The sequence below is a fragment of the Coturnix japonica genome, chromosome W (assembly GCF_054131305.1).
Source record: "Coturnix japonica strain WE chromosome W, WE-NBRP24, whole genome shotgun sequence".
In the NCBI taxonomy this organism is placed as follows: Eukaryota; Metazoa; Chordata; class Aves; order Galliformes; family Phasianidae; genus Coturnix; species Coturnix japonica.
In genome coordinates this window covers 25210712-25222255 of record NC_140701.1, presented here as the reverse complement: position 1 = coordinate 25222255, position 11544 = coordinate 25210712, and the positions used below count along the sequence as shown (strand labels likewise).

The 11544-nt window shown below is 47.6% G+C and overlaps 1 pseudogene; it reads right to left on the bottom strand.

Annotated features, from left to right (window-relative positions):
• Positions 1–7297: 7297 nt before the first annotated feature.
• Positions 7298–8200, bottom strand: LOC146754627 (olfactory receptor 14A16-like; annotated as a pseudogene).
• Between the last annotated feature and the right edge of the window lie 3344 nt (positions 8201–11544).

The window sequence follows — 11544 nt, the reverse complement described above, 5'->3', positions numbered from 1 at the left end:
TCCCCCTCCTTTCCGGGCCCCGGGGGGCCCTACGGGGTGGCTTCCCCTGTCACGGGCATAGGTAAATCTAAGTAACCCGTGACAATGCTCGACTCCAAAATCCCAGGGGTCGGCCTCTGATCTCTCCTGAGGCTCTTTGCCACAAACTCCAAGTGGGACCTTTCTCTCCAGCCGCAGTGTAGATGATGTTCTTCACATCCTGTCCCGTCCGTACTGGCCCCAAGGCCACGGCACGGTCTATCTCTTGTTTTATCTGCTCAAAAGCCTGCTGCTGCTCAGGACCCCATGAGAAATTATTCTTCTTCCGTGTTACCTGATAGAGGGGGCTCACTATGTGGCTGTAGTTTGGAACGTACATTCTCCAAAAGCCCACTACTCCCAGAAAAGATTGGGTCTCTGTCTTGTTGGTGGGCGGAGACATAGCAGTGATTTTGTCAGTCACATCTGCTGGGATGTGACGATGTCCATCTTGCCATTTTATACCTCAGAACTGGATTTCTTGGGCAGGCCCCTTCACCTTGCTGCTCTTAATGGCAAAACCGGCTTGCAAGAGAATTTGGATTATCTGTTTCCCTTTCTTGAAAACCTCTGCTGCTGTATGTCCCCACACTACAATATCATCAATATACTGCAAGTGCTCAGGAGCATTGCCCATGGCAAATTGTTGGGCTGTGCTTCCACCCTTGAAGTAAACGGTTCCATGTATACTGAATACCACTCCAGGTAAAAGCAAAATGTGGCCTACATTTTGCAGCCAATGGGATGGAAATGAAGGCATTAGCAATGTCAATGGTGGCATACCACCTAGCTTCTTTTGACTCCAATTCATACTGGAGTTCTAGCATGTCTGGTACAGCAGCACTCAATGGAGGTGTGACTTCATTCAGGCCACGGTAATCCACTGTCAGCCTCCATTCTCCACTGGTGTTACCCACTGGCCATATGGGGCTGTTAAAAGGCGAGTGAGTTTTGCTAATCACTCCCTGATTCTCTAATTGGCGAATTAGCTTGTGAATGGGGAGCAATGAGTCCCGTGGATTCATCTACATTAGGCACGTTAGCCAATTTGTCAATAATGTCGCTTTGTGTTCCCTCCATTTTGTTTAATCTTTGCAATATTTTGACAATGGCTGAAGTATACAGATTAACTTCTGTAGCGCTTATAAATAATTCAAGTTCCTGAAGCCTGCTAATTAGTTCATTCACAAGGGGTTTCCTTTCCCCTCTGCCATATACTAATGCAAGTGCACTGGCATGCTTTTCTGGAGCTGCCTTTATAAAGTCAGGCCACATTTGTCGTGGAACACGGACTGTCTCAGGACCATGTAATTGGTTTGGATCGGTAGAATTGAAGTGGGAGCTGTATAGCATTTTCACCAGAGCACTTTTTCTCTCAAAATTGGATACCTTTCTCTATATCAGTCCATTTCTTTTTCTCAGGCTCCAAGTCCCGTTTAAAGGGGTATCTATCTCTTACCGCTACCAGCATCCTCTTCCAGAAGGTGTAGGACTGATTTTGGCATGTGCCAATACCTCTGTCCACACGTGAGTCCTTGGAAATGCTACCCAGTTGGCGAGCTTCACTGCCATCAAGCCACGCACTGCTGGCACCATTGTCCCAGCATCAAAGTAACCAAGTGACCATATGTTCTTTTGGCTGACGTGTGAAATCCTTTCTTAGATCTCGAATTTCACTCATTTTAAAAGATTGATCAATAATGGTCATAATACTTTGCTTGCCTTTTGCTCTATCAAGAGTCCCAGGTGTTGATGGTGGCAACTGTGTTGATGAGGCTGCCCCATCTATAAGTTTGGACTCGAGAAATTCTCGTAAAGAAAATCTAGCTTTTGGCTCCTCTTCTTCTTATGACTCTGACTCTTGTATTATTTCCTCCAGGTAACCCATCTTCCTTTTCCTCTCTCCTAACTTCCTCTGCTCCTCTAACTTCTTCTGCTTCTCTAACATCCTCTGCTCCTCTAACATCCTCTGCTCCTCTAACATCCTCTGCTCCTCTAACTTCCTCTGGTCTTCTGACTCCCCCTGCTCTTCTGACTCCCCCTGCTCTCCTAACTCCCTCTGCTCTTCTAAATCCTTCTGCATTTTCTCTAACTGAGTTGAAACTCATTTTGTCTTTCGCTCTCTTACAGGGGCAACCAACATTGTATCTGGTGCCCCCGATGGCTGGTCCAATTGGACTACATGTGCCCCCTGTGGTGCATGGGCTGGAGGGTGTCGCGCTCAGACTAGAGATTGTCGTACTTGGACTGGAGAGTGTTGTACCTGGACCGTAGGGCGTTATGCTCGGACCGGAGGGCATTGTGCTCAGTCTGGAGAGTGTTGTACTCGGACCGGAGGGTGTTGTGCTCGGACCGGAGGGCGTTATGCTCGGACTGAAGAGTGTTGTGCTCAGTCTGGATGGTGTCGCACTTGGGTTGGAAGGCATCGTGCTTGGGCTGGAGGGTGCTGCGCTCAGACTGGAGGGCGTCGTACTTGGACTGGAGTGTGTTGTACCCGGACTGGAGGGAGTTGTGCTCTGACCGGAGGATGTTACACTCAGACCGAAGGGCACTGTGCTCTGACCGAAGGGCGTTGTGCTCGGACTGGAGAGCGTTGTACCCGGACTGGAGGACATTATGCTCGGACCGGAGGGTGTCGAGTTTGGATTGCATACTCTCATTCTCGGCCCTGAGACTCTCTCTCTCAACCTCTCAGGAATGGTATTGAATAAGGCCTGATAAGCATTAGCTAGGCCCCAAGTCATTTGTGCCTCCTTAGATCTGCCTGAGCCACAACATTCCTGTCTCAAATATGCGGTCAAACTCTCAGGATTCTTTAAGTGTTCAGGAGTAGAGCTCCATGACACTAGAGATGTCTGTCTTCTAAAAGTCTCTCCAAAGTCTCTCCACACTCCCTGCCACTCAGTATTCTCTGGTTCTAGGGAAGACTTCCTCCTGAGGTTATAATTCCAGATACTGAGTGAGATTATTACAATAACCAACAGTAAGTTCAGGGAGATTGATACGATCGACAGTGTGGTCCACTGGGCCAACCGGTCATTCAAAGACTGCTTAAAGGATGCAAAGAAAAAAGGAGGAGCACGCTCAAAACCCACCATTTCTGTACTATTAGTTGCATTAGTTGCTCCCTCTGGAGCTGCATGCAGATACCAAGTAAGCGTTGCTAACCATGCTTTCAATCCATTATACATTCCTATGGCTTCATAGGAAAAAATGGCTAGCTTAAGAATGGTCCAATATGTTTGGAGCATCACAAAAGAGGAACTAATGACATGCAGTCCCTTGTAAAACAAATTTACTAGAGAAAACTTTTTTTTTTTTTCTTCAATAGAGAGGAAAAAAAAAAAGTCAAAAAAGCAAAGCTCAGCAGTGTTTACAAAATAAACTGGGGTATTGGCAGTCCGCCTGGACTTTCAAGGTCAAGGGCCTCAGTAGCATAAAAGCATTCCCTAATGCAGAGAGCCACACCACCACCTCTCTTTCCTTGCCTATCCCTCCTGAAGAGTTTGTAGCCATCCATTGCAGCGCTCCAGTCATGGGAGCAATCCCACCACATTTCTGTTATGGCAACTAGGTCATAGTTTGCCTGCCGCACAATGGCTTCCAACTGTTCTTGCTTGTTGCCCATGCTGTGTGCATTAGTGTAGACGCACCTCAGCTGAGCCCCTCGCCTCTCTCCTAATACCTAATACTATCTAGTTTAAAACTCTCTCTACAAGTACCACCAGCTCCTGGGCAAGTATCCATTTCCCTTTTGGAGACAGGCAATTCCCATCAGCCAACCTCAGGCCAGGTGCCAAGTAGACTGCCCCATGATCAAAGAATCCAAAATTTTTGCATTTGCACCAGCCTCTCAGCCATGCATTTATAAGATGACTTTTCCTGATCATCTCAGTGTTTGTCCCAGCCACCAAAGGAATACTGGCAAACACTACTTGTATGCCCGCTCCATCAACTAACTTCCCCAGTCTCCTAAAATCATTTTTTATAATCCTCAGGCTCCTGTCAGCAATCCCATTGCTGCCGGCCTGAACTATCAATGAAGGGTAATAATCAGAGTAGCGGATAAGGCTGGGGAGTTTTCTAGAAATATCCCTGACCCAGGGATCAGACTAATCTACAGACTACGATGGAGAAAAAGAAAAGGATAACAATTTTGCCAAATATATATATACACAGAACAGAACCTTCCACTCTCCTCTCTGAGCCCTTTCCATCAGTTCTCAGCTGGCTTCTCTTCCATCCCCAGGCAGACCTCAGTGCACTCTCACAAAAAGCAGACTTTCCTCATCTTCCTTGCCCATCCGTCATAAAGAGTCCATATCCAGGTTGGTACAGTTCAGAGGTGGGAACCACCCCAACATGTCTCTGTGAGCCAAACGAGACCCTAGGTCTGGAAAGCCACAGAGATTTCGAGCTCACTGAGTGATTGTTTGTGGTCCTCTCATTAATGTAAAGACTCATCAAGAGCATCCCCTTCCAGAAGCATGATTTGATTTAGCCTGGCTGGGCCTTGCATCTACATCGTGGTACTGGTGTTCAGAAAGTGGCACACAGGTACGAGACCCATTGTGGGGCTCACAGTTGTTCATCAAGCACTGAGACTACCAGGGCATGTCTTTCCTGAAGGTCCTCAGCTGCATTTTCCAGCTGGCTGGGAGTGTGCTGGACACCCCAGGGAACTGCCATTCAGATGAGAGCCCAGATCAAATGAAGGTGTCATCAGTGAGAGAATGTAGGTGTGTCACAGTTGTGGAATGCCTTAAGCTCTGGAATTTTCAGTAGATGGGGAACAGAGAAAGATCCGTCTCTTCTCCTGGTGAGCTCATCTATTTGGTCAGCTAAATAACTCTGCGGTCTCAAGTGCCCATTACGCACAGGATCACAGAATCATAAGGGTTGGAAGGGATGTCCATAGATCATGGAGTTCAAGCCCCCTTCCAAATCAGGTTCCCTACACCAGGTAGGCGTCCAGGATGGTCTTGAGTATCTCCAGAGAAGGACACTCCGCAGTACCCTTGGACAGCCTGTTCCAGTGCTCCATCGCCCTCACCGTAAAGAAGTTCTTCCACACATTCGTGCAGAACTTCCTATGCTCCAGCTTAGTCCATTTCCCCTTGCCCTGTCTCCATGTACCACTGTAAAGAGACTGGCCTTGTCACTATGGCCCCCACACCTCAGATATTTATAAATCTGGATTAGATCCCCTCTCTGTCAGCTTTTCTCAGGGCTAAACAGACCCAGCTTACTTAGTCATTCTTCATAGGGGAGATGCTCCAGGCTCTTCACCATCTTTGTGGCCCTTTGCTGGACTCTTTCCAAGAGATCCCTGTCTTTTTTGTACTGGGGAGCCCAGAACTGGACGCAATATTCCAGATGAGGCCTCACCAGGGCAGAGTAGAGGGGGAGGATCACCTCCCTCGACCTGCTGGACACGCTCTTTTTAATGCACCCCAGAATGCCATTGGCCTTTTTAACCACGAGGGCACACTGCTGCCTCAGGGCCAACCTGTCATCCATCAGGTGTCCACCCAGGTCCCTCTCAGCAGAGCTCCTCTCCAGATACTCATCCCCCAGCCTGTCCTGGTGTATGCAATTATTCCTCCCTAGGTGCAAGACTCTACACTTGCTTTTGTTAAACCTCATCTGGTTTCTTTCTGCTCAGCTCTCCAGCCTGTCCAGGTCTTGCTGAATGGCAGCACAGCCTTCAGGCGTGTCATCCAATCCTCCCAACTTTTTTTTATCAGCAGACATGCTGAGGGTGACCAATATCCCCTTGTGAAGGTCACTGATGAAGATGTTGAACAAGACTGGATGCAGCACCAACCCCTGGGGGACACCACTGGTTACAGGTCTCCAGCCAGATTCTGCACCACCACCGATGACCCTGTGCGCTCTGCCAGTCAGCCAATTCTCGACCCACTTCACTGTCCACTAGTCTATTCCACATTTCCTCAGCTTTGTTATAAGGATGTCGTGGGAGACAGTATCAAATGCCTTACTGAAATCAAGGTAGACTACATCCACCACTCTCTCCCCATCCACCCAGGATGTGAAAACATCATAGAAGGCCACAAGGTTGGTCGAGCACGACCTCCCCTTGGTGAACCCATGCTGGGTACTCCTGATAACCTCCTTTTCTCCCAGTTGTCTAGAGATGGCATCCAGCACAAGCTGTTCCATCATCTTTCCAGGGACAGAGGTGAGGCTGACTGGCCTGTAACTACCTGTATTTTCCTTCTTGCCTTTTTGAAGACTGGAGTGACATTGGCTATCCTCCAGTCTTCAGGCACCTCCACTGTTCTCCAAGATGTCTGAAATATGATAGAGAGCGATTCAGCAATCACCTCTGCCAGCTCCCTCACCACCCATGGATGCACCCCATCGGGTACCATGAATTTATGAACATTGGTGTGGCAAAACTCTTTCCTGACTAAAGAGAAGTCCCTCAGTCCCCAGACCCTCTCAGTAAGCTCTAGGTTCTGGGATTCCTGATGGAGAGCTTTTTCACACAAGACAGAAGCAAAGAAGGCCATCAGTATCTCCATCTTCTCAGAATCCCTTGTTACCAGAACACCCCCCTCACTTAGTAGGGGACCCACAGTCTCCCTAGTCTTCCTTTGACTGCTAACGTACTTTAAAAAGCATTTTTCGTTATCCTTTTGTCACATTCAATCCCAGGTGGTCTTCAGACTTCCTTGTTCCATCCCTGCAGGCCCTGACTACATGTGGTCAGACACTTTTTCCACATTTCAAGGACCTTCTTCTTCCCTTTCAGTTTCTGCATGAGCTCCTTGCTCATCCACAAACAAACCACAAAAAAACAAAACAAAAAAAACCAAACAAACAAAAAAAAAACAACCAAGAAAACAAATGCAGCGACTCGGCACGGACTCAGATGTGAACGATCCAAATCGTTTATTACAAGTTCTCACATTCCTTATATACCTTCACAAGTTGTTATTTTCTAGCTTTCCCATCCGCCCTTACAACTTTCCCAAACACCTTATATGTCAACAAAGCATTCTACAAAACACTTTTCAACTGTCCATGCAGGCACATATCCAATCAGAGCTGTTAGACTCTTCTTCTCCTTGCAGAGGTGTCCTTGGTTCCCATGCTGTTTATCTTGCTCCACAGCTGCTGCTCTGAACAGCTTTTCTTGTATCCCCACAAACAAACAATAAAGGAGAGCTTGATTCAGTAGAAAGCTGCATTACAAGTCATGAATTCCAAAAGATGGGCAGTTCACTGCAGTTGAAACACATCTGGTCATCACTTACTTTACCACATCCCTGACCTCCCTGTTCCTCATTCTGTAGATGAGGGGGTTAACTGCTGGTGGCACCACTGAGTACAGAACTGCCACCATCAGGTCCATGGATGGGGAGGAGACAGAATAGGGATTCAGATAGGCATAAAAGCCTGTGATGATAAATAGGGAGACCACGGTCAGGTGCGGGAGACACGTGGCGAAGGCTTTGTGCCATCACTGCTCAGAGGGCACCCGCAGCACAGCTATTAAGATCTGCACATAGGACAACACTATGAAAACAAAGCAGCCATAGAATAAACTGGCACTAAAAATGATAAATACAACTTCCCTGAGATTTGATTCTGAGCAGGAGAGCTTGAGGATCTGGGGGATTCCACAGAAAAACTGGTTGACAACATTGCCTTGGCAGAGAGGCAGTGAAAACGTACTGGCAGTGTGCAGAAGAGAGAGGAGAACCCCAGTGCCCCAGGCAGCTGCTGCCATGGTGGCACAAGCTCTGCTGTCCATCAAGGTCCCGTAGTACAAGGGCTTGCAGATGGCAACGTAGCGGTCATAGGACATGATGGTGAGAAGGAAATACTCTGCTGAGGCAAAGAAGATAAAGAAAAAGAGCTGTGCAGCACATCCTGTATAGGAGATGGCCCTGGTGTCCCAGAGGGCATTGGCCATGGCTTTGGGGAGAGTGGTGGAGATGCATCCCAGGTCGAGGAGGGCCAGGTTGAGGAGGAAGAAGTACATGGGGGTGTGCAGGGGCTGGTCGCAGTCTACGGCTGTGCTGATGAGGCTGTTGCCCAAGAGGGCAGCCAGGTAGATGCCCAGAAAGAGCCAGAAGTGCAGGAGCTGCAACTGCCGCGTGTCTGCCAATGGCAGCAGGAGGAACTCACTGATGGAGCTGCTGTTGTGCATCTGCTGTTCCTGGGCTTGGAGTCCTGCTCAGAGTGCAGAAGATAATGACAATTCCAGACCATTCTCAGAGACACTCCTCCTGGTATACTATAAAAGTTTTCCTTTCCCTTTGGAAATCCCATACCCGGCACACAGCCCCTGGGGCACAGCAGGGACCCTGCTCTGCAGGACAGCCCTGGGCACCCGCCTGCAGCCCCGGCTGCACAGCCTGCAGCCGTTCTGGGTCACGCAGCCCTCAGGGCTGTGTTCTGACGCTGCATCACAGAAGCCCTCAGCTGGAGCAGAAGGCTTTTTCCACAGTAAAGAAACATGAAGTGCCTGCAGCCAGATCTGCTATGGGATGTCCCCAGTCTAGTGATCCCTCCTGAAAAAGAAGCTGTGTTGCCTACTGTAAGAGACTTACCATGTCGTGGTCTGTGTGCAATGCTCCTGCAGTGAGCTCACAGCCTGCTCACACCATACACACTTTGTGAGCTCTCTCTCCCTTCTCTTCTATCCTCATGTCACCTGCAGCTCATGCCCCAGCCCTGCTGTGCTGTGCACAAGAGCTTCTCCTTGGCACAGAGTTCTCTCTGCAGCGCTGCCCACTTGTATGATCTCTCTGTGTCCCAGGAGCCTGGCCCAGCTCAGCAGCAGAGGATGTTATTTTTGTCTTTCCCACTCGTCTTCCCTGAGATGTCCCTGGGTCTTCTTGGCCAACAACTCCTGAAAAACAACAGCATCCTGACCGTACTTTGAAATCTGTTGAATTAAACACCGGATTTCAAGTGGTTGGTGATTAATTCCAGACATGTGGTGAGTCCTCCCGTAGAGTGCTGAAACAAATATGGTACACAGACAAGGACAGGGAATCATAGAATCATAGAATGACCAAGGTTGGAAAAGTCCTAAAAGATCATCCAATCCAGCTGTTCACCTATCACCAACAGCTGCCACTATACCATGTCCCTCAACACAACATCCAGTTGTTCCTTGAACACTTCCAGGAGACTTGCAGAATCGAACTCCATAACCACAAAGTAGTTCTAAAGCAGGTATGTTTAATGAGTGATGAGCATACACCCTGGTGTAAGGGGGATAGCTCCACCTCACTTGCACACCATTATGAGAAAGTGTGCTGCAAATATAGGCTGAACTAATACATCATCAATAGCTGTCAGGAATTGGAATACATATTCATTACATTCCTGAGACCCCATTAGCATGCAGTCCCTCCCCCCTTGTGCGCATGGTGAGTCGTGGGGATGGTGGGGGATGAAGGCTCATCGTCTTCCTCGCTGTAAACTTTCAACTCTGTAGGAGGGGCAGCCCCCAAACTGGTTCCAGTTTGCCCTATGGACATCTAATCACCTCACTGTTCTCAGGCTGTTGCATCCTTATGGCCTTTATCCCCCTTGTTATTGCACTCAGTGTCTGCACTCCCCATTCTTCTAACAGCTTTGACATAAACGATCTTTTCACTCTTCCTGTCCCAGTTTCTGTGACAGTTTCTTTCTCTCCCTTACTGTGGGGCCCTTTTCTCATCCTTCAGTTGGTTTGGTGATTCCCCTGTTTACTGTCATAAAGATACTGGGTTTTTGAAGGCGAGTTTTGCACATGCGCACACAACACACAGAAACCCCCACTTTGTCCATCTTAGCATAGCATCCACGTAATTTCAACACCTGCACAAAAGTAGGACAAAAATATCCTTTTTATGCATGTCTGTGGGTGTATTTGTAATTCTGGCATAAGCAAACAGTTTCACTGATGAAAGTCTTAGACTTAAATCTGGTGTCAAATTTACAAAGTATTAGGTTGTGCATTTCTGAAATGCACTGTTCTGGGGAACAAAATAATAATTAAAAAAAAAACACAACAGAAAGACAGTCAAAGAGACAATAGATGGCCACACATATTGCCATGCCTAGACAGGATTTCCTGTTCGCTCTAGGTCCAGGGTTCTTGACTGCATGTCTGTCGGTGCTCAGTCGAGTTAGAGAGCTCTCTTAGTTTCTTGTAGCATCAGTGTAGTCTCTATTGTGTTCAGCGTACATCTTATATAGCATTCACTTACAAGCAAGACATTCCTGTTCCTCAAACAGTTCTTCTAATCAGTTAATTGATCCCAGCTTCTCCCAAACAACAGTGATAAAGGATGAAAGGTTTCTTAAGAATAACAGGATTAACAATGCATATCAGTGGAACCTCCTGTCCATCCTTAGAAGCAAACAGACACTGCTTGCTCTTCTCTCACACTCTGGTCTTCGAGGGTTTCACAGTGATAAGGTCTACCAAAGACTCTGATAAGCTCTTTGGTGACTTGCTCGCAGTAAAATCCACCCCCACGCATGTCATTCCAGCCTGTCTCCCCAAATGCACCAAATCATGGCCAAAATCAGTTTCTGGTGTTTGCTAAGGGTGGCATGGTATGTTGATACTGAGGAGGGAGATGATTCTTGCCTGCCAAAGGATGTGTCAATTGCCAGCTCTCTGACATGCCCATGCCTTACACCCACACCACACTCATTGGCCACGGAAATAAATGAGTTGGAAGTAAATTTTCCTTCAGAAGACTTTTCCATCCAAAAATGCTGATTAGACTGAATTGAAATGTTCCACGGAAACGTTTCGATTCCGCCAAAGCTTTCAGTGGAAATAATCAGGCCTTGGCTAGGCTGTCTGACAGGCAAGCTTGCCTTGCCTGCTGCCAGCTCACCCACCTGCCTACGTATCATTGGCCTTAGTCACTCTGGCTGCAAGTTTTCCCAGCCAACAGGCTTCTGTAGGGCAAGGCACCAGCTTGGTGTTGGCTCTTGCCATGCTCCCTGCATGGGGCAGCACCATAACCATGTGCTCCCTCACCTCTGGAGATGGAATTCTGATTCTGAAAGTTTATTTTGATTCCTTACTTGTGATTTATTTATTTATTTTCTTGTATATTTTTATCCCACTGAAAATAGTTGTGTCTTATTTTGCCTTTCAGTTCAGATGTGTTGTCAGGTGTTACGCACCACAAAGTGGTGTCCATTCATTTATGTAGGTAAGATGGTTTCTAGCACCAGGAACAAGTTCTGAAAAGACATTAGTGGGTTTTCTTCCCCATTTTACCCTTCCTGCTCACAATCTTGGCAGTCACACCTGTGACATTACATTAAAGTCCCTCTGCAGTGCTGTGCCTGCTCCTACAGATATTAGGAAGAGCACAAGCATGGTCTGAACGATGGGAGTGTTTGGGAGGAGTCATGGGTTAGTTTGCCGGAACAACACATTGTTAATACCTAATGCAGACAACCTGAATTCCTCTTGTATATGAAGAACGTGTTTTTTTCATGTAGTTTTTCAGCTTCCCCCCTTTTTTCTTC